The sequence below is a fragment of the Sorghum bicolor genome, chromosome 2 (genome assembly GCF_000003195.3).
Source record: "Sorghum bicolor cultivar BTx623 chromosome 2, Sorghum_bicolor_NCBIv3, whole genome shotgun sequence".
In the NCBI taxonomy this organism is placed as follows: Eukaryota; Viridiplantae; Streptophyta; class Magnoliopsida; order Poales; family Poaceae; genus Sorghum; species Sorghum bicolor.
In genome coordinates, this window is record NC_012871.2 from 16,057,612 (window position 1) to 16,084,386 (window position 26,775).

The 26,775-nt window shown below is 43.2% G+C and overlaps 1 pseudogene; it reads left to right on the plus strand.

Annotated features, from left to right (window-relative positions):
* Positions 327-2,514, plus strand: LOC8059739 (annotated as a pseudogene).

Sequence of the window (26,775 nt, forward strand, 5' to 3'; positions counted from 1 at the left end):
GGGACAATGCTGGTGCAGGAACAGATCAGAGGGAGAGGGGAATTGGGAAGTGGGCTGGATCAAAGCTGAATGGGCCGGTAGATGGGCCGTCTATTGAGGACCTTTTTTCCCACTCCTATATCCCACCGGCCAAGAGTTCTAACACGCTAGAGCTGATTAGCAGATGGTGCTGGGTAGCCGCCGCTAGGGTTTGGGACCCAAAAGCAGAGCGATTCCAAGCGAGGGCAAGTGAGATCCGGAAATTTGGAGCTCAGGCAAAATTTCTTCGTAGAGTACACCCTTCTTCTACTGACGGGAGGTCTTTTGTGGAGGTAGTGAAAGCCACCATGGAGAGAAAGATCCTGCAGGGGAGAGATGGCAAGGATGGGGATCGACCTAGGGATTTTGACAGGTCATGGGGTAGGCGTGATGAGTTCCAGGAGCGTCGTGAAGGTAGAGAGATAAACTAAGGTCGTCGCGATCCTCAAGGCCGTCTGGAGAGAGACTCACGCCCAAACCGCCAGAACTTTAGAGATTCAGATCAGAGAAGTTTCCAAGGGCGGAAGAGAACAGGAGAAGCTCAGGATGAGTGGGATGTGAGGCGGATGACTGAAGAAGATCTGAGGCACAAGATTGAAGATCGTAAGAGAAATGTCCCCCCCGCAGCAGCAGCAGTGGGGCTCTAGCTCAGGTCAGTTCTCAGGTCATCAGATGAAGTGTTTCAATTGTAATGACTTTGGACATCACAACTCTATGTGCACTAGACCCCCATTCTGCTATAGCTGTAGAGATGTTGGCCATAAGTCCGCACAGTGCCCTTTGATGAAATCCAATAAGGGTTTGCGGTTATGTAGCTATGGAATGCCTGGACAGATTTTCTATGCTCTAGATGTGCCTGAGGCAAAGAATGAGGGGCGGGCTGTGACTGATACTCAAATTAGAGCTCTGATTTCGGTTCTTGAGGGTAGAGGCACTAAACAAAGAATTAAAACTGAATTGCAATATTTGGTGGACTAAGAATGGGATTGGGATGTTAAGAGAGTTTCAGGAAGTGAATTCTTAGTCAATATTCCTTCTAAAGCTGTTATGAATCTTCTCACAAGGCTAGGGAAAATCAAATTTATTACAGCAGATATCCTAGCAGTGGCAGAGGAAACAAATTTGGAACCTGATGTGTTTCAAGTGCTTCAGTCAGTATGGGTTAGAGCTGTTGGCATACCTGACAATGCAAGAACAGAATTTGCAGTTATGGAGATAGCAAGGCTAGTGGGAGATCTAGAGGAAGTGCACCTACCATCTCTCCAATGGAGGTTGGTTTTTGTGAAGGTATCCTGCAAAAGCCCACAACAGATTGGAGGAACCTCAGAGGTGTTTATTAACAAGAAAGGAAGGAGAATCTCCTGGTATTATTCAGATAAGCTCACACAGTTTCCTCCAGAGAAGCCTGATGATGATGAGTTTGATGACAATGATGGAGATGTTACTGATGAGGAAGATCCTGAATCACAGGAAAGTCATGGATGGTTGGAAACTGGTAAACCTTTACCATCTAATACTAGTGCTCCAACTAATGCTGGTACCTTGAGTTCTCAAGGCAAACAGAACAATTTGTCTGCTTTAAATCAGAAGCTGATGTCAGCTAGCAAGGCTCATTCTGTTCAACAGTATGATGTGGTCAAGGAAATGCAAAATATGGCAACTCAACTGAATCAAAAGGAAGGTCAAGATAAGATAGAGAGTGTATCTAGAATAGTTGAGCAAGATAAACCTCAGGTAGGATCTCCACCAATAGGGAAAGGAAAGGAAGTCCATTCCTTGACACAAGATGAGAGGGACAAACAGAACATAAAAGGTAACAGGTTTGAGATCTTAGCTTGCCAAAGGCAGCCAGAGGAGGTAGAAGATAGCTCAATTGAAAGGAATGAAGAGTTAGAGATCTCTGTTGAAGAGGAAGATGTGTGTGGAGAAGGTCAACCCAAGAGTGTGGCAGATTACAAGGATGGGGTTAGAGGGAGTCAGTCAAAAGCTATCGGTATAACACAGAAGACACAATCAACAAGGACTGAGAAGACAGGGAAAGTTCAAAAAGTGGGACAAGCAATAATGGAGACCCAATATACTAGGCACAGCACAAGAGTCAAAGACAAGGACAGACCTGTCATGGAGAAAGCTATGTCCAGGAAAACAACTAGCAAAGGTAATGATTCAAGCTCTTCTTCTATTTCTATTCCCTCTTGTTCTTTGGAGGAAATTTCTAGAGTTTGTGGTTTTTCTTTGGGGGAAGAGGAGGCCACAAGACTTGCAAATATTTCATTGATTCAGGCAAAAGAGGCTGCTTTTGCAGCATTGGTGAATACTAAACAAAAAATTGTGTTGAGTTCTAATGAAAATAGAGATCTATGTCCTGATGATGGCAGGGAAGAATGTGGGGATCTACCCTTTGATGAGAGTTCTGTTACTAATCCTTGTTTGCCATTAGATGATGCAGAGATCAGGGCTGTTAAGGAAATTAACTTAAATTTGGATAAAGGATGAAGATTCTTTTCTAGAACATTAGAGGTTTGGGGGGTGCGGGAAGAAGGAAAATGTTAATAGAGTTAGTAAACAAGCATAATTTTGATTGTATCTGTCTTCAAGAAACTATCAAGTCCAATTTCAGACAGAGAGATCTAGACAGATTTGTGGTACAAAGGATATGTTTTGGTCATGGGTTCCCTGCTCTGGGCACTCTGGTGGCATGCTGATGGGAGTGGATAAGGAGTTAGCTACTGTTACAGCTGAAAACAAAGGTGTGTTCTTTCAAAGTTGTACAATGACTATGAAAGAGGATGGTTTTAGCTGGACTCTTATGAATATCTATGGACCTGCTCATGATGACAGGAAATTAGAGTTCTTGGAGGCAATACAAAATGAAATTCTAGACTCAGATGTACCCATTGTGCTAGGTGGAGATTTCAATTTGGTTCGAAGAGTTGAGGAGAAATCCTCTGGAAACGTTGATGTACGTCTGATGGATGCATTTAATGACATGATCAATATTTCTAATCTGAGAGAGTTGTTTAGGTCAGGTAGTGGGTATACTTGGTCCAATAAACAGAATCCCCCAATCATGTGTGTTCTTGATAGAGTTCTGGTTTCTACTTCTTGGGAAGACAGATTCAATCTAGCTAGTTTAGTCACAGGTCCAAGAATTGGCTCAGACCACAATCCCCTTATGCTTGATACTGGTGACAGTTTGAGGCTCCAACAATTTTATTTTAGATTCAGTGCTCATTGGCTAACTCAGGATGGCTTCAAGGAATGGGTACAAAGTAAATGGCCTGCCAGAGTGAAAGCCGATCCGTTGGATCATTGGCATATTGTTTCAAGTAAATTGAGAAGAGCTATAAAAGGTTGGGGTCAGAATAAAGATAGCCAGCAGAAGAAAGAAAAATATAGTATCCTGAGTAGAATTAAACTGTTAGATGAATGGAGTAACTCTAGACCTTTGGCACCAATTGAATGGAATGAGAGATATGAACTTGACAAAGAGTTACAAAAGATATTGGAGGATGAAGAGATACAATGGCAGAAGAGAAGTGGAGAAAAATGGATTCTGGATGGGGACTCTAATACAAGTTACTTTCACAAATGTGCTAATGGTAGAAGAAGGAAAATGCAGATCAAGATGCTAGAAATAGATGGCCAAGAGATAGTGGAGGATACAATTTTGAAAACTCATATCACAGAGTACTATAAACAGTTGTTTGGAAGTGAAGATCTGGCAGATATGCATTTAGATGCTCATTTATGGCCCAGGGAGCTTAGAGTTCAGCAAGCTGACAATGAGTTCCTTACCAGACCTTTCTCTTTAGAAGAAATAGATGTTACTATTAAAGAAATGAAGAATAATACTGCTCCTGGACCAGATGGTTTTACGGTTGAATTTTTCAAAGCTTTCTGGCCTTTAATCAGGGGTGACATTAAACAGATGTTAGATAATTTGCATGCAGGCCATTTAGACCTTTGGAGATTGAACTATGGAGTGATCATTTTACTGCCCAAAGTTAAACCTGCAACTTCTATCAAACAGTTCAGACCAATTTGTCTGTTGAATGTCATCTATAAAATTATCACAAAGACATTAACTCTAAGGCTAACATTAGTGATTGATAAGGTGATTAGTCCCTTCCAAACAGCCTTCATCCCTGGCAGGAATATTCTAGAAGGGATAGTCATTCTCCAGGAAGTTATGCATGAATTGAGGTCTTCTAAATCTGATGGAGTTTTTATCAAATTGGATTTCAAAAAAGCCTATGACAAAGTGAGTTGGAAGTTTTTAGAAGAAGTGCTTGAAAGGAAAGGTTTTTCAGATACTTGGATTCAATGGATAAATAAGTCAGTTAGAGGTGGTCGAGTTTGCATAGATTTTAATGGAGAGAGAGGTGAATACTTCAAGAGCTATAAAGGTCTCAGGCAAGGAGATCCTTTGTCTCCTCTTCTTTTCAATTTGGTGGCTGATGCTCTTTCAGCAATGCTCTCTAGAGCTTGTGAGGCAGGTATCATTCAGGGGGTGGTACCTCATTTAGTTGAAGGAGGTCTCTCACATTTACAATATGCAGATGACACAGTCATACTTTTGAAATTTTCTCCAGAGAATCTTAGAAATGCTAGACTAATTTTATCGTGCTATGAGGCTATGTCAGGAATGAAAATTAACTATGAGAAGAGTGAAATCTTTACCATTGGTCTGTCTGAGGAAGAGCAAAAAGCAGCTGCAACCTGGCTGGGGTGTAAGATTGGAGTGTTTCCCATGAAATATTTGGGTATGCCTGTTAGTAGCTGGAAGATTACCAAAGCGCAATTGAGTTATGTAAATGAGAAAACTGAGAAGAGGCTGGGGACTTGGCAATGTGAATACTTATCATCTGGAGGAAAGTCTACTCTAATTGATTCTTGCCTGTCCAATATTCCCTTGTACACTATGGGAGTTTATCAGCTGTATGAGGGTAATTACCAAAAGCTGGACATGATAAGATCTAGATTTTTTTGGCAAGGGACATCTAAGAAGAGAAAATACCACATGATTAAATGGGAAGCTATGAGCAGGCCTAAAGAATTTGGAGGTCTTGGTTTTCTTGATGTTAGAGTTATGAATGTTTGCCTTTTGTCTAAATGGATTGATAAAATCGAGAGAGATGAGGGTGGGTTATGTTGTTCTTTACTGAGAAGAAAATACTTAGGCAATAAGAGTATCTTCCAGATTAGAAACAGAAAAGGATCCAAATTTTGGAGATCTCTACGGGATATTAGGGACTGGTATCAAAGGGGGAGAGGGATTAATGTGAGATCAGGGATACAAACCAGATTCTGGCAAGATTGTTGGCTAGGTAGTTGTCCATTGAAGATCAGTCATCCAAACTTGTACAACATTACCTTGTATCCAGATTTAGAGGTTTTTAAAGCTTTTGTGAATGGTCAGTGGATAATACAATTCAGAAGGCAGTTTGATGAATCGCTGTCAAGAGAGTGGGATAATCTTTTGGAGTTATTAAGTGATATAGAGCTAACAAATGGGAGAGACCAAGTGTTTTGGTTATTGGAAAGTTCGAAAAAATATTCTTCGAGATCTCTTTACAAAATGATGACATGTGGGGGTGTGATTGATAGGCGAATGAAGCTAGTTTGGAAAAGCAATATTCCTTTGAAGGTTAAGATTTTTGTGTGGATGGCAGCTCATGATAGGATTCAGTGTGCTGTGCAATTGAAGAAGAAAAAATGGTCAGGGCAAGTGGACTGTTTTGTTTGCGGTGGATTAGAATCTTCAGATCACATTCTTTTCCAATGTCCCATTGCAGTTTTTCTGTGGTCCTTTCTTAGAGATAGCTTTGGTTGGGACAGATCCCCGATATGCTGCGATTCCTTTTTCAGAGAAATCGTTGATCGACATAGAGGTATAAAGCAGGAGGTACTGATGTTTGTATGTGCAGGTGCTATGTGGACATTATGGAAAGCTCGGAATGATGTGGTGTTCAACAAGAAGACGGTGACGACGCCAGTGGCCCAGGTCTACAAAATGTTTTCCCTGGTGAAGACTTAGATCCCTTTACTGAAGCCTAAGCTGAAGCCCTTAGCAGAGGAGATGATTCAAATAGCCACTTCCAGCGCCAACAATCTGTAATTCAGCTTCTTGGTTGTTTTGGTCCCTCCTTTCTATTTAGGAAGTTTCTTCCATTTTGGTCGCAGCTAGAGGTGCTAGTTGTGAGATGTTATGTCGTCTGTTTTTCTGGTCCCTTTCATTTGTAAGCTGGTATCCCCAGCAGACCCTGTTCCTCCCTGTTACGCTTTCAATCAAAGCCGGGCAATGCCTTTTATCTAAAAAAAAGCACGAATTTTACCAGACAAATTGAAAATAAATCGCCTGATAAAATTTATTTTGCCGATCAGAGATTGGAGTTCAGTTTTGTTGGTAGGAGCAACTATTTTATTAATAGCATCGATAGATCTTCTACTAATTTCAATTCCCCTCTGATGCACCATGAAACCAAGAAACTGCCCTGCCGACACACCAAATGCACATTTGTTAGGGTTCATCTTTAAACTATGTTTTCTTGTGCATTCCAACACCTTTCGCAGATCGGCAAGATGCTTTGTGAAATCCCCAGACTTAACCACCACATCATCAATGTAAATTTCTACCAGCTTGCCGATGAACTCATGAAAGATAAAATTCATAGCTCTTTGATAGGTAGCCCCAGCATTTTTCAAGCCAAAGGTCATGACTATCCATTCAAACAACCCAACATGACCAGGACATCTAAATGCAGTTTTTGGAATATCTTCTTCAGTCATGAATATCTGATTATATCTTGCATTGCCATCCATGAAGCTTATGATCCGATGTCCAACCGCAGCATCAACTAGTAAATTGGCAACTGGCATTGGGTAACCATCCATCGGCGTAGCCTTGTTAAGATTCCTGAAATCAATGCAAACTCGAAGCTTCCCATTTTTCTTGTAAACTGGAACGACATTGGAAATCCACTCGGCATACCGACACTGCCGAATAAACTTAGCTTCGATAAGTTTGGTTGTTTCGGCCTTAATATCATGAAGAATATTAGGATTACATCGGCGGGCTGGCTGCTGATATGGCCGAAATCCAGATTTGAAAGGCAACCGATGTTCAACAATAGACCGGTCCAAACCAGGCATCTCGGTATAATCCCAAGCAAAGCAATCTTTATATTCCTTTAACAAATCGGTTAACTGTTGCTTACACTCAGAATCTAACTTAGCACTAATAAAAGTAGGCCTTGGCCTATTACCATTACCTAAATCTACCTCTACTAAATCATCGGCCGATGTAAACCCCTGGCCTAATTTTCCATCATCGGCGAACCTATCCATTAAAACTCCTCATCAGAACCGACTGCTTGGATCAGTGGAATCTCATAATCGGCAACTTTAAGGAAATCCTTCTCTCAAATTTCTCCCGAGATGCACCTGGTCCTTTCATAAGTATCTGCTTCTGCCGATGCGATGACATAAGAAGAATCTCCCGGGACAATCTCAATCTTGTCACCTATCCACTGAACCAAGCATTGGTGCATTGTTGATGGAATGCAACAATTAGCATGGATCCAATCTCTCCCTAGTAGTAGATTATAAGCACCCTTTCCACTGATTACGAAGAAAGTTGTCGGCAAGGTTTTGTTGCCGATGGTCAATTCGACGCATATCGCCCCCTTAACCGGAGACACATTTCCTTCAAAGTCCTTTAGCATCATATCGGTCTTGGTCAGATCCTGATCTCCTTTCCCAAGTTTCCGATAAACTGCATACGACATAATATTAATAGCAGCACCACCATAAACCAATATTTTGGTCATCGGCTGCCCATCAACCCTTCCTTTGACGAATAGAGCCTTAAGATGCTGTCTTTCATTGTCAGCAGGCTTTTTAAAGATAGCCGTCATCGGATCCAGAGCCAACTGAGCTATCTGGTCAGAAAAATCCAGCTCCTCATCATCACTGAACGGCGCAAGGAACTCCATCAGCAACATAAACACCATGTTAACATCTGCCGATGACCCTTTTCCCTTAGGATCCGGTTGCTGCTGATCTCCAGACTTGCCATAGTTCTCTCCCTTACTCAAATCTTCTCATCTTTCACGCTGTAGCCTTCTTTTCTGTGTCCTAGTCAATCCCTCTGGACACCACGGAGGAAGTTGTGGCTGCTTTGCCGATGGGCGACGACTTTCCCATGACTCCAATCGATAGGTATTAGCATCCCTACAAAATATGAACTCGTTGGGAACTCGCGCATCGTCCATCTCTTCAAGCTCCTCTTGGTTCCTGGGAAAATATCCGACACGATCACCAAGTCTATCATGCACACTGAGCCTGCCCCCCAGCCGATCATGAACTGAAGTCCTCCCCCTAATCGGCTCATTAAATCGTCGATCATCATTCTGATACTGTCGATTAGGTCTATCATACCATTCATAACCATTGCATTCAGGGCAATCTCTAACAGTAGGCAACTTGATGTTCTGTTCCCAGCAATGGATAAAGAACAGGCAGTTCCAATGATCCTTATGCTTATTCCATTCCTGCCGGCGTCTTTCTTCTTCCCGACGATGATCCTCTTGTTAGCGCCGATACCGATCCTCACGTTGCTGCCAAGTCTCCCAATGCCTTCTATGAGTTATCACAATGCCAGATCGGGGAGCTAGTCCCTTCTTGCACCAGACCCTTGCCTTTAGCGTCATCAGTAGTAATCTGATGTTGAGGATCCACCGATGCACTTATTTCTACTGCCTCTGACATTAAAACCTTAGTTTTTCCCTTAGCATCTAACATATTTGTTGGGAAAGGATGATGATCGATCTTCATCGGCTTCTGAGCTTTAAAATTATCAAACTTGATTCTTCCAGATTCTATAGCCGATTGCAACTGTTGTCTAAAGACCTTGCATTCATTTGTGCCATGAGACGTTGCATTGTGCCACTTTCAATATTTCATCTTCTTTAATTCCTCAGTCGATGGAATTACATGATTGGGTGATAACTTAATCTGCCCTTCCTGAAGTAGAAAGTCAAATATCCTATCGGCCTTGGTGATGTCAAATACAAATTTCTCTGGCTCCTTATGCCCAAATGGGCAAGACATCGGCTTCTTATTTTTTACCCACTCTGCCAAACCGATGACTGGCTCTTCATCAGAGTCTGAGCTTGCTGCCTCATCGACAAATGATACCTTTTTATTCCATGCTCTCTTGGGCTCAAAAGGTTTAATATCTTGGTCAGAAATCCTCTGCACCAAATGACTTAGGCTCTCGAACTCTTGAGAAGCATACTTATCTCTGATATGTGGCAGCAATCCCTAGAAAGCCAAATCGGCTAGCTGCCGATCATCCAAAACCAGACTATAGCACTTATTCTTAACCTCTTGCAATCTCTGCACAAAGCTTTCAACTGATTCATCATTGCGTTGCTTCAACCTGACCAAATCGGTAATCTTCTTTTCATGAACTCCAGAAAAGAAGTATTTGTGGAATTGCTTCTCTAGATCGGCCCATGTGATCAGTTGGGAGGTAACAAAATAAACCAAGTAAAAGTCGATCCAAACAAAGATGATGAGAATAGACGAACCCTTAACTCATCTCTGTTAGCAGCTTCTCCACACTGGATGATGAACCTATTGACATGTTCCATAGTTGATGTATCATCCTGTCTAGAAAATTTAGTAAAATCTGGTACCTTGTACCGATTTGGAAGTGGAATTAAATCATATGCAGGAGGATACGGTGTCCGATAAGAGTAAGTGTTGACTTTGGGTTTTATCCCAAACTGGTCTCTCATTACTTCAGCTATCTTATCGGCCCAATATGCATCGGCATCTTGCCGATGAGGCTGCTGTGGATCTGGCACGTGCTGATAAGCTTCCACGTGTCTCTGAGGTGCACGATCCGCATGGAACATTGGATTAACCATCTAACCACCAATTTGCTGGCCAAGATTCATCGGCTGGTTGACCAACCCTTGATTCTGAAACCCAGGTTGGATTTGGCCTTGTTGAAATCCTACAGCCTGATGATGATGCTGAGGCATCTGTGGAAAGACTAGCTGCCCTGTCCATCCACTGTTAGCATTCATCGGTATAGGCCCTGCCGATGACTGGTAGTTGGGCATCATCCTTGAATTGACATACCCTGGTTGTGTCATAAACCTCTGCTGCGTTGGTATTGAATCTGCCGATGCGTTAGGCATCTGGAACGTTGGAGCTTGAGAATTCCCAGTGTAAGGTCTTGCAGTAGTAGTTGTAGTGTACTGGGGACTCTGATTCATCGGCGGATTTAGAGGTGCCGATGCCATAAGAGCCTTGCCTGTCAAGTCAGCCACTTGAGATGTTCCAGGACTTTTTGTCATCAAATCTAGGGGCATACCATAACCCCACCAGTTGGGAGGAACAGACCCTGACATTGCCGATGCCAATAGATCCGTGGCAAGCTTGATTTGCCCGTCTGATGTTGACGGATTGGTCGTCATCGGTGTAGATTGCGCATTAGTGATCCCTAATGTGCTTGGAGGAGAAGTAGCTTCTGTACCTGCAATGGCTGTAGTAGCCGATGGAGCCGTGACCAATGATTACCCTGGCTGATGATAGGCAGGACCCACATAATTTGGTGGTACTTCTCCTTCTTTGAAAGTTCTAGCCACAGCATTGAAAACCGTGTTGGACAGCACACTAGCTTGATTGATCAAGGCACGGTTGATAGCACAGTCAACCATGTCTTGAAGTTTACTAGGATTGGCTTCAAAAGTTATCTACCGAGGTGCCAGCAATGCTTCCTTTTGGATCACCTCGCCACTCCTGTTGATACTGAAGGATTTCAAGCATTGCTGCTTGTATTCCTCCATGGCTTTTGCCATAGCTTGCTTCTGCTCATCTCTGAGATTGGCTTCCGTCATGAGGATAACGTTCTCCAGGTCGAAATCGGTGTTCGACATGTTGATCTTGATCTTGAATATGTCCCACCGGGCGTGCCAAAAGATGTGTTGGTGCAAAAGCTGATCTGCAAACACAAAGGGCTCCAACAAGAATTCCATAAATTTTGTGGGTTTTCTTCCAACAAGTATTCAGCCTTTAGGTCAGGATGAATATGGCTCCTAATGAGATATAGGGTGTAAACATGTTGATCATCAAGTGGTGCAACACCCTCTTCGGGTGGTAACACGGCCCGATAAAGTCCACAGGACGCAAGACTAACTTTTACGTCCACAGCCCATGTGGGATAATTGTGGCCATCTAGAGCAAGTAAATCAAACTCTCTGACAGTCATTGATCCTACACGAGGCAAACCATTGAAACATTTTAAGTTATTAAAAATGTTGTGGTGTGTTGTAATTATGGGATGCGAATAGAGACAATGTGTTGGTGCAAAAGCTGATCTGCAAACACAAAGGGCTAATACCCGATTCAAACGTTAAGGCGTGCTACCCGATTTGACCTTACAATCGACAAAGGTGGTAACTCGAACACTTTGGTCCCGACAACAGCGATGCGCTCGGATGTCACGGCCAAGAGGTATTCACACGGAACTTGAGAACGCGCCGAGTTTGACTCGACGAATTTCTAAGAACTCATAGTAAAAAGGAAAATATGACGAAGTCGCCGAAAAAGTAGGTGCTGGAATATGAGTAAAAACTTGTGTTTGATTGATTGATAGATATTTCATTACATTGCCCTAGGGTCTACATTTATACCCTGTCCAAAGAGTTACAACCAGACACGACTAAGACTTAAATTCCAAATTAAACGGAAACCGTATACAAAACGAATTCTAATAACTAAGGAAAACATTAGACTATCCCCGTAATCGATCAGGACACCGCCATGAATCAATCGGCAACCTCCGCGCTTTTTTTCTGAGTCATCGGCAGATTACCTGTTTGCAGTCATCGGCAAACACCAGCACTGGTCATCGGCACGAATACGTCACCACTTCTGGACTTGGTTATATCCGGTTGTTTCCCATCGGCAATCACCTTTATCGGCAACTCCCCTGCAAACTGGTCACCACTGCTCCATCTACCGATCTACATCCCATTAACTCCAGATGCGTATCAAAAGATACGTGTCCAAAAACGATGTCAACACAATGTAAATCTAATATTATTATTAATGGTGTAAAGATCGTGCATAATAAAATAAGGAGGTAGTCACCGCGAAGGTGTAGATCTCAAATTGGGCATAGTCTACGTTAATAGTAGATTGCCAAGTAATTATGCAAGTTGTATGAACACGTCTTAAGGTAGTCATCAGGATTGATGTAGACCTTAGTTGATTCACAAACGAATTGGGTACGCATGTTGAGGATAATCACTAAGTTGTGGACTTAGTGTAGATCCCACAGTAACAATTGTGGTGCTACCTTGTGTATGGCCAATAGAAATGCGAATTAATGGTAGTCATCTTTGTGAAAATATGTAGACCAAATGCTCTAATTTATGATGTTAGGTATGCACGTTGAGGATAGTCACTAAGTGTTACTTAGTGTAGATCCCGTAGTAGCAACTATGGTGCTACCTTGTGTATGGCCAACAAATAAATTGAGAACATGCATGTTATACAAATAATGAGAGAAATACACATCAAATGCCGCATCCATTATTTAAGCGCATAGTGCTTTAAAGTTAAAAGTATAAAAGAGATTAAATAAAAATGATCGATTGTGAAATAAATAAATAATTTCAAGATCATGGTCACGATAATAAGGATATTATTTATTGGATTTGTCATTCATACTGGCACTTTGAATAATATCATAAACGAATATTTTACAATAATATAAAACATCATGAGTACATATTATGAAAGTCAACGACATAAACATAATAGTACTATTTTACAGCATATAATAAATAGACTAACCTAGTCTTAATAAATTAATAATGCTGAAAATATATGATAGAATAACAGGAAATAGCCTGATTGCCAAACTGGGATTCGTGGACATCCTGGATTCGTGCCCATGCAGGTCCATGCGGGCATGCACAAGGAAATGGAGAGGGTGGTCAGGCGCAGGCCTATAGGCCGGCCCAATTGTAGTGGCAGGTCTTTCAAAAGGGGCTCAGCCGGTGGATAAGGTAACCACCCGTCGCCGTTGCCATGTGAAGGCCGCCGCCACGGCAAACCACCTCACCTTCGCAATCCACTGTGCTGCCGCCGCTGCCTGTCTTCAGTCCGAGGAGGAGCCCCCATCCTTCGGGGAGTAAAGCCGCTGCCACAGGTCTCCATGTTGAGCACCTCTGCGCTCGGGAGGCCAAGATCTACCGGGTTCCAGGCACCGGTGCGATGGAGGCCAGGGCGCCGGTCCACTGCCACCGTCTTGTGGCCGAGGAAGCGCCGGAGCGTCGGAGTCGGCAGCGTCTCTACCGAAGGAGTACCCGGGAGGGCTTGCGCCTTCATGCGGGCAGTGGCCTCCGCGCGCTCGCTGGCGGAGAAGTAGTCGAGGGGCCCACGCTCGCCAGAGGTGCAGCTGAGGGCCCGGCCCTCTCGAGGAAGAAGTACGGTGAGATTCTAGTCCTCGCAGCGGTGTTGAAGATGTCACCGAGATTGAACAGGTTGCCGACGCCGGGCACAGCCACCACATCGACCTCGTCTTTGACCTTCACTGCATCGAGCGCAGGGGCAGCCTGCGTGTTCAGGAACCACGGATCTAGTGGGGGAACGCGGACACCACATGGAGAAGCCTGGTGGCTTCGACGAATCGCACTTCATTGTCGGCGATGAGCAGCATCTAAGGATGAAAACGGTCGAACTCGGTCGAAAAATTGCTCAATTGTTTTCTATTTTTACATTTAAATACGAATACGGAAACGAAAACGGTAAAGCCGAACACGAACACGAACTCGAACATACGGAATCTCGAACACGAACCAATTCGAGCGAAATTATGTCGAACACGGTCGGTACACGGAATTAATACAGAATACCGATAACAGTCAATAGCTAAACAAGTGCATGACCGCATAAACTCTCAAGTGTCATCACACCGACACACAAATATATAAGTCTAGAACAAACAATTATTATGAAATACATGTCTAAAGTTCATCAGCATTGTTCATGACGTCCGGATCACCGTCAATGTCTATTGCTTCCTCGTTGTCCCTGTCCTCCTCATAGTACTCATCTTCCTCCTTGTTATTTTCCTATTGCAAAGTTAATTAAAATTAGATGTAGCAACTAGTACAGTTAAGGATAACAAGCACCAAGCAGTCAATGAACATACCTCAATTTTGAGTTTAGCCACAACATTAGTCAAAGCGTCTACCTCAAGATCAGTCACAATTGATCCAAGCATTTTAGAATCTGAAAAAAATAAAAAGGAAAAAAACAATGCATTAGTCTGCTGCAATATCTAGTGTCCAACATGAAAAAACAAATTAAATAAGTACCTTTACTTGCTGCAGCAACCCAATCCTTTGTGCAAATTAATGCCTGTACCATCTCAGGCTCAAGACGACTGCGATATGGGTCAATAACACGACCAGCAGCACTAAAAGCAGACTCAGATGCTACCGTTGATACCTGTATGGCCATTACATCCCTAACAATTTGTGAAAGGATAGGATATTGTTCTCTCTTATTTTTCCACCATGCTAAGATATCAAATTCAGCAACTTTCAGCAGCGGCTCTCCAAGATACCTATCCAACTCATTTGACTCAACCATATCTGGTTCATTTGCATCATACAAGAATTCTTCTAGGTCATGGTCTACATTTTCCATAAATATATCAGATGTGGTACTAGGTCCATGTGCAGCCCCTTTACTAGTATGCCTTGATGATGCAGCAGCACTAACATAGAAGTTGTACAGTTTCTTTATGACACTCACAAACTCATCAAGTTCAGCTTTATAATTATCACCATAGAATTTTTTCATGTAGTACTCTATGAGCCTTTTCTTGTACCTAGGATCAAGAAAACAGGCTACAGCAAGAGCTTTGTTGGATTGGTCCCAATATTTGTCGAATTTATCATTCATAGCAACTGCCATTTTTCTAATTGTATCATCTTGACCACAACACCAATCATCAAGCAAGAGCTTAATATCACAAAAACCTCTATAGAATAAGTTTGCAGTAGGGTATGAAGTGCCAGAGAGAATTTCAGTGAGATCATAAAATTTCTTCAAGCAGACATAAATTGTCTTTGCATTGTCCCATTCAGCAGAGGATGGAGAGATATTGGCATACCTACGGCGATCTGAAGACTTTAACCTAACAAATGCATCCTTGTAATACAAAGCATCTCTCAGCATTAGGTAGGTAGAATTCCACCTTGTGGAAACATCCATTTGAATACCTCTCTTCGTATCCAACCCCTCTTCGGTGGCACACTTCATAAGCACTTCCCACTGCAGTGGAGACCCTTTCACCGCTAGAACAAGTGATTTAATCTTCTTGAGTGTCCCTGAAATGACTTTCAACCCATCTCTAGCAACCAAATTGAGAATATGGCAGGCACATCTAACATGAAAAAACATCCCATCACAAACTAGGGAACCATTACCGTTCTCTTTCAGATCTGAAATTATATCATTGACAGCCACTTCATTGGAACTAGCATTATCTAAGGTCAAAGCAAACAACCTATTTTCAATGTACCATTTAACCATAACTTCAGTGAATGTCTGTGACAACTTTGCACCAGTATGCCTACCTTTTACATTGAAGAAAGCTATAATCCTCTTTTGCATACACCAACTTTCATCTATCCAATGAATAGTAACACACATGTATCCTTTATTTTGGCATGAGGTCCACATATCCATTGTTGCACTAAACCGACACTTTATAGTTTTCAAGTGTGGATACAAAGTTTCCTTTTCTTCAAGATATTTGTCCATGATTTCTTTTCTAACAGTGACATGAGATTTTATTGGAAAGCTAGGACGAAGAGATTTTATGAAATCTACAAGATACTCATGCTCAACTATACTGAAAGGATATTCATGCATGGTTATTGCCAAATTCAATTTCTTCAAGCTAACATCTTGATCATATTTGAAAGGCTGCACAAGAGCATTTTCAGAACCAGGTTGCTTACCAACTTGAAGCTGTTGTTGTCCCTTCACAATACTGTGTTTCGACCTCAAATGGTTCTTGAATGCAGTTGTCCCACAGACTCCCTCAGCTCTGTACCTCTGATTGCACCTAGAGAAATTACAATATCCCCATATCTCTTCAATCTCCTGTCCTTGCACCTCTATATATTCCTTTTTCTTGGTGAAATACTTCCACACCCATGATGTCAATTTCTTATGCCTCTTGCCAGAAAGGTGAGCCTGCTCTTCATCGTAGTCATCACCATCATCAGCAACACTGATTGGCACTACGTTAATGGGAGATACTGTTGCTGGTGCACCAGCGCCACTGCCCCCACTGCAATTAGTGTCAATATTTGGAACTGGAATAGAAGAACCAATCGCCGAGACTGCTACTGATGCTGCTGTAGCTGGACTTTCACAAGTTCCACTAGATGCAACACTCTGAGTTGAAGGTCTTTTCCTTGATCCTACATATTACCAAAGAATCAGTACATTACTAAATCTGTAAAATGTCCCAAATAACTAAAGAATAGCCATAGAACAGAACCATAGATCAGTCAACTAGTCAACTAGTGAATAGAACAACCAAAGAACAGAACCACAGATCAGTCATAGACTCATAGTACCTCCTTGAGATTGAGAAGTTGCTGCAGGTGCTGGCGGCGGCGCATGAAGCAGACGGATACTCTTTGTCTTGGCCTTGGTCCCCTTGCCCTTCACTGCAGGAGCACCACCATCTCCATGTCTAGAGGGCGCCATCGAGCGGCGCGGACGCGGGGCGGCTGGCGAGTTTGGATCCTGGTCTTCTGTGGCTAGTCATGGACGGCGGGGCAAGCGAGGACTGGAGGAGCGAGCGACTGGGCGGTGGCGTCGTCTCACGGAGTTCTCGGCCTGGGCGGTGGCGACTGGGAGACTCGGCCTGGGCAGTGGCCTTCTCACGGACTGCTGGAGCGCTGGACCGCTGGACCGCTGGAGCGCTGGAGTCGCTGGACAGCTGGAGCGCTGGAGCGGTGGGCGGTGACTGCAGGAGAGCGAGCGACTGCCGACTGGATCTGGAGCGGCCGAGCGGAGCCGCGGAGGAGACGAGAGTCGCGACTCGCGAGACTTGGGCGCCGCCAGCGCCAGGGAGAGAAACCGAGAGCGAGAGAGGGTCTGAGGGTCAGGCGTCAGGAAGGATTTAGGGTTGTCTAGTGGGCTTTCGTGGGCTGGGCTTAGAATTAGAGACTTAGAGTCAATTTGGGCTGCTGGGATTTACAATATTGGTTCCGACCGAATTTGGATACGGTTAAATTCTGAATATAATATGGAAATATGGAAACCGGTCGAACAAACTCCAAACTGATTTCGCTCCGAGTTCGAATTTAGTACTCCGAATTTCGAACCGAATCCGAATTTGTCCGAAAAATACGGAATCGATCGGGTCAAATTTAGAAAACGATGCGGTTCGGTTCGGGATATTTCCGTTCTGTTTTCAACCTTAGCAGCATCTGTACGGATGCCACGAACAACGCAGTCGAAGAGCCGGCCAAAAGGACCAGGGCCTTCATTGCTAGCGTTGCGGCGAACACGAGGTGCAAGGCGCTTGAAGACGCTGCGGCGCTGTCCATGGTGGCCACGGTGACGGATCGGGCCATGACGAACTCCACCGATGCGATGAAGTGCAAAGAACAAACCACAAGGGACGTGAGACGGTAAGTTGATCTTTGCCTTGCTTACCGATAGGGATGAAAACGGATCGGATATGGACGGATATCACCGATATCATATTTGTTTTCATATTTTTGGTCGGATTCAGATTCAAATATGGATAATGTCAATCATATCGGATAAGATATGATTGGATGTCGACATCATAAATATACGATTTAAATATTCGGATACGGATACGGTATCGGATGTTGAATATTCAGACTCGAATACGAACATATCTGAACCCCTCTAAACGAATTCGGTCTCGAATACGGTCGGAAAATATCCGTACCATTTTCATCCCTACTTACCGATGGGGGTTAAGGGGCATGTGCCTCTATTGGCGTCGTTCTTCTTTCTCAGTTCCTGAGAGCAACGTGTCTGATAACGTGTGAAAGTGGAATGTAAATGGAACAAAGATTTGGGAACAACTGTTGTCTTTCATTGATCTCATAGAATATATATACATGTGAAGGCATGTCTCCAAGAGACACAACTGTTCACAAAATGATAGGCCCTTTGGTGACATGATTAACTGCTAATCTCTAACTCTAATCCTAACTACTCGTATGGACATCGTACGGATCCGTACCGATAGATGAGATCATCAGTGAATGGATGCCTATTGGGAATAGACGCCGTTTCACAACAATTCCTATAGATGAAGTTGAGATCTTTTTTTCTCTTTCCTAGGTAGAGTTGAGAAATTCCTTTTTCCTTGTATCTTCTTTCTTTTGCCCTCGAAGAAGAAAAACTAACGAGAATCTTCTCAACTCAATACCACTAATTGGCTCCAAGGCTAGACTTATTCTTTCTACTCCTTCATCGAGGTCAGATCTAACCATAACAAAATGGAGAAGGCACCAAAGAAAATATTTCATTGTGGTAGCATTATCTCTGCCTTGGTGTAGTCATTTAGAAACCTAAGTCTCTATGTTGTCATGTGGAGAAAGTTACTAATGCCATTGTCTCCTCATCTTCATCAGAGTTGCCGTGGAGAACAAATCCATCCTACCCCTCATCATCGAGGAGAGGAAAATAAATTCCCAATACCAAAAAAATTCATGAAGAGAAACTACTTAAAGGAGATGGATCGTCATTCCCTCTGGCCGTAGCTAGATACCAGAGGGGGAAGAAAAGAAGACTAGCAATGGTTTTTTGACGGAAACAGGAGGGGTTTCCCCCTACTATAATTTTATTAATAGATACATAAAGTTTCTGTGCCCAGAAAGTATACATCAGGATACATAGAACGAAATGAAGAAAATTAACAAGATTCCAAAGTTGTGTAGCCATAATTGTAATTGTGAACTTAAAGACTTCGTAGCCCTGAGCTTAGCCCAGACTAACTCCTGTCTGAAGGTGGACTTAACAGCTTGCAGTGAGTGGCTGCGATTTCGAAAGATGACATCATTTCGTGCAGACCATATTCCCCAGAAAATTGCGACAATTATCTCCATGAAGAAGGGCTTGTTAATCCGAAGCCTGAAGAGTGCAACTATGTCAAATAGGTTACCCTAAATTAGCTGAGCCAGACCAAGAATGTTCGAGCAAGATAGAGCAAAAGGGCAATCCAAGAAGAGGCATCATAGTGATTCTTCAACATTCAAGTGGCATTGCACACAATTATAGCTTGGCAGATCCATATTTCTTCTTCTTAGCAATTCTCTTGTGCTCAAGCGATCATTCAAAGCTAACCAAAAGGTGACTTTCCTCTTTGGTAAGCAACATGAATTCCAGAGCCACTGAAAAACTGGTGAGACTGTCACAGAGCCTAGTAAGTGACAGTAAGCTTTACTAGAGATAACATATTAGATCCCCACGTGTAATGCCAAGTGTCATTGGTTTGGCCAAGCTGCAAGGTCTCTGAATTAGTGAGCAAGGTTTGGTACTGACCATAGGCTTCCATAGAGAGAGGCAGGTGGAAGAAATCTGATTTATTCTAAGTAGTTAAGAAAAGATGAACAGAAACATTATTTCTTCTCGAGAAGGAGAACAACTCTGGGTACTGGGCATTTAGGGAAGGTCCATGCCATGAGTCTGACCAAAAAAGGCAGGATGAACCATCTCCAATTGTAACAGAGGCCATGTCTTTATATTTTCCAAGTAGCCTAAAAATATCCTTCCACCAAAAAGATCCCTTTTGCCATTAGTAGGTGAAAGAGCATCTAGACCCCTAATGATTTCGGTGATTAATGACAATGTTGATTACTGTGACTAATGTGTGTTTTGCAGAGGCAAAGTCATTAGTGAGGTCATGGTAATAGATACTCGATGAATAGGAAAGTACTAGCCTACTTAGTAGTGGAAATCGTTTCGGTTTTCAAAGGATGGATGGACATCGTCAAGACTAGACTAGGTCTAAGTGTCATATGGTGAAGAAGGGCACTTAGAGTAGTTTAGGACTTTGTTTTCCTTTGACCGTACTATCAAGAGGGGCTTTGATCTAGTAGCTTGACTTATGCAAGGCTTTAGGTTTAGGTGTGGTGCACACTTGGTAAACCTAGCACTAGGCAGCTCAGAGACAGTCCTTAGCTCGAGAGGAACCAACTTCGTTTTGGAACGGTCACGTTTCGACGAAGTTAGGGTGCCTAAGTAGGCACCGGACGCTCTGTGAGTGCGTCCGGTGAGGTCCTTTAGCCGTTAGACGGTTTGGTGCTTAGGGTTAGGCACTGGACGCTAGCACTAGAAGCACCGGGTAGCGTCCGGTCCCATACCCAGGGAGGTTGTAAACTTCCCCCGAGCACCGGACGCTAGCACTGGACGCGCCGGGTAGCGTCCGGTCTTAAACTTGGGGAGTTTGTAAAACTCCTCGGAGCACTGGACGGTGCCACCGGACGCTAGGAAGCAGCGTCTGGTGACCTGTTAGAGATAGTACAGTTAGCCGTTGAAGTGTCACCGGACGCTCAGTGCAGAGCGTCCGGTGCAACATCAACAGCGTCCGGTGACCCAATTTTCATTGGAAAACGGTTGGCCGACCCTCGAACTTCCTGGGGTGTATTTATAGTCCTCCACCTCATCCATGAGAGCTCTCTTGCCCATTTGAACATCTGAGAAACTTGTTGTGGAGCAAGAGAGTAGCAAGAGCCTACAGAGGATTGAGTTTTGAGAGATTTCTTGTGAGAATCCTTCTCTAGTTCAATTCCAAGAGTCAAGTGTGCATCCACCACTCTCTAGTGCCTTGTTTGGGTCAAGTGAGAGTTCTTTGCTTGTTACTCTTAGTGATCACCATCACCTAGATGGTTCAATGGTGATTGGAGGCACGAAGACCGCCCGGAGTTCTTGTGGGTGGCTCGTGTCAAGCTTGTGAGCGGTTTTGGGCGATTCACCGCGACGGAGTGTCGAAGAATCAGCCCGTACAGAGCACTTGGTCCTTGTGCAGACCAAGGGGGAGCAAGACCCTTGCGCAGGTGCTCTAATGAGGACTAGTGGAGAGTGGCGACTCTCCGATACCTCGGCAAAACATCACCGAGCATTTTCTTCCACTACTCATTTACTTTCTAGCATTTACTTTGTGCTTTTACATTCTTAGAATTCCCATGCTAGAATAGGATTAGAACTAGGTTGCAAAACTTTTATCCGGTGTCACACTAGGCACAAGGGGTTGAATTGGAGCTTATAGGTTGCTTAAATTTTTAGAGAAGTCTAATTCACCCCCCTCTTGGACATCTTGAACCTTTCAGTAAGAACAGTGTCACCCATGTAATAAGCATTCCATACAAGTTGAACCCAAGGAACATCACATTTATTGAAGAATTTGTGGAGATCTTTAAGTAGCAAGCTTTCATTCTGAATACAAAGATCATGAACCCCTAAACCACCATTTTCTTTTGAGTTGCAGACTAACTTCCAAGCAACTTTTGGTGGTTTTTTGGAGTGTGGATCAGACCCTCTCCATAGACAAAGTTTTCTTGTTGACACCGTTTTTTGACACGTATCCTTGGGCACGCGTCTGGAGTTAATGAGGTGTAGATCGGCAGGTGGAGGAGTAGTGACTAGTCTACAGGAAAGTTGCCGATGAGGGTTGATGCCGATGGAAAAGCAGCCGAATACAACTAAGTCCAAGGGTGGTGATGCGTTCATACCGATGTCCAATGCTGATGGTTGCCGATGGCTGTGAAGGGGAGTTTGCTGATGACTCTGAAGAAAGTGCAGGGGTTGCCGATTGACTCAGGATGGGGTGCCGATTGATCATGAAGGATAGTTTAGCGTTTTCCTTAGTTATTAGAATTCGTTTTGTATACGGGTTCCGTTTAATTTGGAATTCGAGTCCTAGTCGTGTCTGGTTGTAGCTCTTTGGACAGGGTATAAATGTAGACCCTAGGACAATGTAATAAAAAAATCTATCAATCAATCAAACACAAGTTTTTACATATATTCCAGCATCTACTTTTTCGACGACTTCGTCATATTTTCCTTTTACTACGAGTTTTTAGGGATTCATCGAGTCAAACTCGGCGTGTTCTCAAGTTCCGCGTGAGCACCTCTTGGCCGTGACATCCGGGCACATCGCTGTTGTCGGGACCAAAGTCTTCGAGTTACCACCTTTGTCGGTTGTAAGGTCAAACCGGCTGGCACGCCTTAACGTTTGAATCGGGTATTAGCCCTTTGTGTTTGCAGATCAGCTTTTGCACCAACATTTCTAAACTTATCAATCTGCTTAGTCACAGACTTTGGGAGAAGGTAAGTGCACATGGCATAGGTGGGTAAAGCCCTGAGCACTGCATTTGTCATTTGGAGTCTACCAGCTTGACTTAGAAAGGAGGATAGGGTGTCTAACCTTCTTTCACATTTAGACACCAGTGGCCAAAAGCCGTTGGTTTTGTGAGGCTAAAAAGTAAGCCTAGGTAGGTGAAGGGGAGGGATCCAATGGAACAACCAAAGGTGCTAGCTAAAATGTTCATCTTTTGCTTAGGAACATTGATAGGTACCATCATAGACTTGGCATAATTGACTTTTAAACTAGTCGAGTCAGCAAAGGAGTTAAGGATTGCTTTTAGGAAGAAGAGTTGTCTAGCATCTCCTTGCATAAAAATCAAGGTGTCATCAACATACTGTAGGATAGGGAACTCCTAGTCATGTGGGAGATCTAAGGGCAAAGAAATGACACCATGCTGCTTAGAAGTATTTAGGATGGTTTGAAGAAAATCAGCAGCCAAGACAAAAAGTAGAGGTGATAAAGGATCACCCTGCCTAACCCCACGCTTACAGTGAAAAACCTTTCCTGGGATCCCATTTAGCATAATAGATGAGGTGCCAGATCCAAAGATCATCTTTATCTAAGTAATCCATCTTTTAGGAAGGCCCTTCTGTTGCATGATCTGGATCATAAGTTGATGCTCAACTTTGTCAAAGGTCTTTTCAAAGTCAAGCTTTAGTATGATGAGTTCCTTTCTTGATTGATGAGAAAGATGGAGGTATTGTAGAGACCAAGCCAAACAATCCTGAATTGTCCTTGCTTTAAGAAAGCCATATTGATTTTTTATGTATCATCTTGTGTATCACCCTTTGCAATCTATTGGAAAGTAGCTTGGTTAGGATCTTGATAGAGGTATGGAGGAGTGAGATAGGTCTAAAATCAAAGATCTTGACTGCATTGGCATGTTTGGGAACCAAGGTAATATGAGAGCTTTTTAAGCTTTGCAGGTAGATGGACCCATGATAGAATGCAGTGAAGAGGCGATAGAAATCATTACAAATAATAGGCCAGCAACTCTACACAAAATCAGTGTTAAAAAAACCATCTGGACCGGGGGCTTTATCGGATGGGAGAAATTTAACCATAGAGTCAATTTCCTCTTTTTGGAAAGGGACCACTAGGGAGTTAAGATATGTACTAGACTGTATCAAAGCAGGTAGATCAAACTGAATACCTTGAAAAGAGGAGGTTCCAAGCCTATCCCTAAAAGACTCCTAGATTAATAGAGCCTTAGTATCATGATCATGAATGAAATCACCATTATCATTTTCAAGAGAGGTGATGAGATTCCGTCTAAACCTAATGGAGGCATTGGCATGAAAGAATTTGGTACCAGCATCACCCAATATTATCCATTTAATGGAGCCTCATTGTTTCCAATAGGTGTGTTGCTGCCTGAGAAGAGAGCTAATTTTGTTTTCCAAAAGTTTTTTGAAATTCCATTTAGGAATGGATAAGTCCCTGAATCCCTCCAGAAACAGGAAGAAGGTTAAAACCAACTTAACATTTCGAATAGCTAACTTGAGGTTAGAGAGTTTTTTCCCATTCCTTTAAAGCATTTCTAAGATTCTTGAACTTGGCAGTAATGACTTTAGCAACGTCAGGTTCTGCCAGAGGGGTAAACCACACTTGCTGAAGAAGGGGCATGAACTCCTGATGTTCCATCCAAAAGTTCTCAAATATAAAGATACTCTTTTTGGGAATAACAGTTGAGATAGAGATGGTACAAGGGGAGTGATATGATGTTTCCATAACCAGGGAGGTGGCATAGGTGTTAGGGTAGGTAATTGTCCAACTGGGAGAGGTAAAAAACCAGTCTAAACACTCCAATAGAGGTGGGAATTGCTTATTAGACCAAGTATATCGTCTACCTTTGAGAGGTAATTCAACTAATCCCAAAGCACTCATGGCCTCATTAAAAAGATACATTTCCAAGTGGTCCCCCAGGTTTATTTCTATCACTAGGTGATCTAAGGATGTTGAAGTCACCAACCACCAACCAGTTTAGAGAATCAGGCATATGAAAGTTTTTGAACTAGTTAAGGAAAATTCTCTTTTCAGTAGCCATACAAGGAGCATAAATGTTGGAAAGGATCCAAGAATCATTGTTATGCATCAAAGTGAACTCAATAGACATACAAAATTCATTGTGGAATATTGTAGTGCTAGAGAATAGAGACGACTTCCAAATCACAATTGTGCCACCAGATGCACCAACAGAGGGGATGTAATCAAAAGCATCAAAAGAAGTAGGACATATATTTTTAATAAACATGAGGGTCAAAAGACTGTTTCTTTGTCTCTTGGAGACAAACCACATCACAGTTGCTGTCCACAACACGATCTCTAACAGCATCCCACTTCTTTTTACTATTTATTCCCCTAATATTCCAACTAAGCACAGACCAAGTTCTATTTGACATTGATTAACAAAATGCAAAAGATAATAGCCATAGATCTCTAGGATGAAGGGTTGGCAGCTCCCAACTTGGAGCTTTGTTCTTCTGGAGGGCTATCATCATCAGGCTTGTTGTTAGGATCTTTGCCTGAAGTAGAGTTGTCCTGGCTATTTTCAGAGCTCTGCCCTTTCTTTTTCCTAATCACTGCTTTCTTCTTCTTTTGGACAGGCTTGGCACTGAGCTTGGAAGTTGAGAGCTCCTGAGGGTCAATACTACAAAAGGTAGCTCCAAGATTTCTGATTACCTTTGTTGAGAATGTTGGGGGCATGGAGGAGCAGCCTAAACAGTTCTTGTCCTTACAGGAGGAGGACTTGAACCCATTATTGATCTTTTTTAGTCTGAGGCTCCTTCTCACATCAGCTTCAGATAGAGGGGCCTTGAGCTTAGCTTTACCCTTGCCTTTCTTTGGGATGGTGTGATCTGCAGAAGCTGTAGCTTGAGAATTTAAGTCTTGGATCCTCATCCAAAAGTTCTAAGACAACAGATGAGGTAGAAGCAGGCGACGACGGCGGCTGTGGCCTCGGCTGATCCTATGTAGGGAATAGACTAGAGGGAGGTGAAAAGATGAGAGTCCTATAAACTAGCTAGAACTTTCGTTGCTCAATTGCATACTGCCCTCGAGTGCAATCACCGAGCGAAAGAAAAATCTTGAAAGTAACCAACTAACCATGCTTTTTGTAGGTTTAGAGATGAAAACAATAGGATGTAATTAGAAAAGGCTTAAATTATTTCTAGTTTTAACATCTTTCTTTGAAAAAAATAGATACGATATTTCTAGAAATGAATACGACAATGGAATAGTTGGATACCTGGGGCCAAACCTGGACACCAAACTATAGCACCACACCATACATATATTCCATTTAGACGGCCTCTAGCCGTGACACTACGTACAGCAGAGCCGATGGAGGGAAAAAAGCGCTTTCTTTGCTTTCCTACTGGTTGTTTGATTCCTTAGATCCCGTCTGCTGCTCTTGGCAAACTTGGTGGTTATTATCATGACTAGAAGGTTAAATAAATACACAAGGTGCCATCAACTCACTCTGGGCGCTCGAGTACCCGAAACCGATCAGTTCGGTTCTTCGGTTAGCTAGCTAATTCGGTTACCTGGCAAGTAGGGACCGATCGGTTCCTCTGTAAATTCGGAACTGAGGTTTTTCGGTTTCAGATAGTTCTATTCAGTTTCGGTCATAACCGAAGGAACCGAATATTTGACAAAATGAAAAAAGCTCATTCAAATGCAAATTTCAGCATCATTTTGCCTTATTTCATGCACCCAACAAGGACACTTTAAAGAGGAATAAAGCATAAAATACAGTAGCATACATATCACACATATATGCCATGAGTAGCAGTAGCAGCATCATAATGCTCTTCAATTGACCAATCCTTCAAATTTACATCCCTATCAGCACGGGTCTCTTCCCAGTCCCTAATCTCTTGCTCCATGTCCTCATCAGACATCGGAAGAAAAGTGAAGTTATCAACTACGATTTCCCTATTTATCCCCACAAGCCCACACATTGAGAAGCTCAAATCAATCACTTACATTGCGGGATGCAACTGATGTAGCCGTTGTGGCCTGCCTCGATGGCTCCTGCTCCTACCGTCCTATGCCTGGCCACGGGCACGAGTCTTGGAGGGAGGGAGCTACAGCCTCGGCTGCTGCCCACTGACGCTGCAGCAACAGGGTGGCGATGGCGTCTCGCGTCGGTGACTCGGTGTGCCGGCGTGGAGCGGCGGAGGCGAGGCTGGGCGAGATGGCGCGGCCACGTAGGAACCCGGAGGGGGGAGGGGTCAAGGGAGGAGGTCCAGAGGAAATGGCCGGAGCGGGAGGAAAACGCG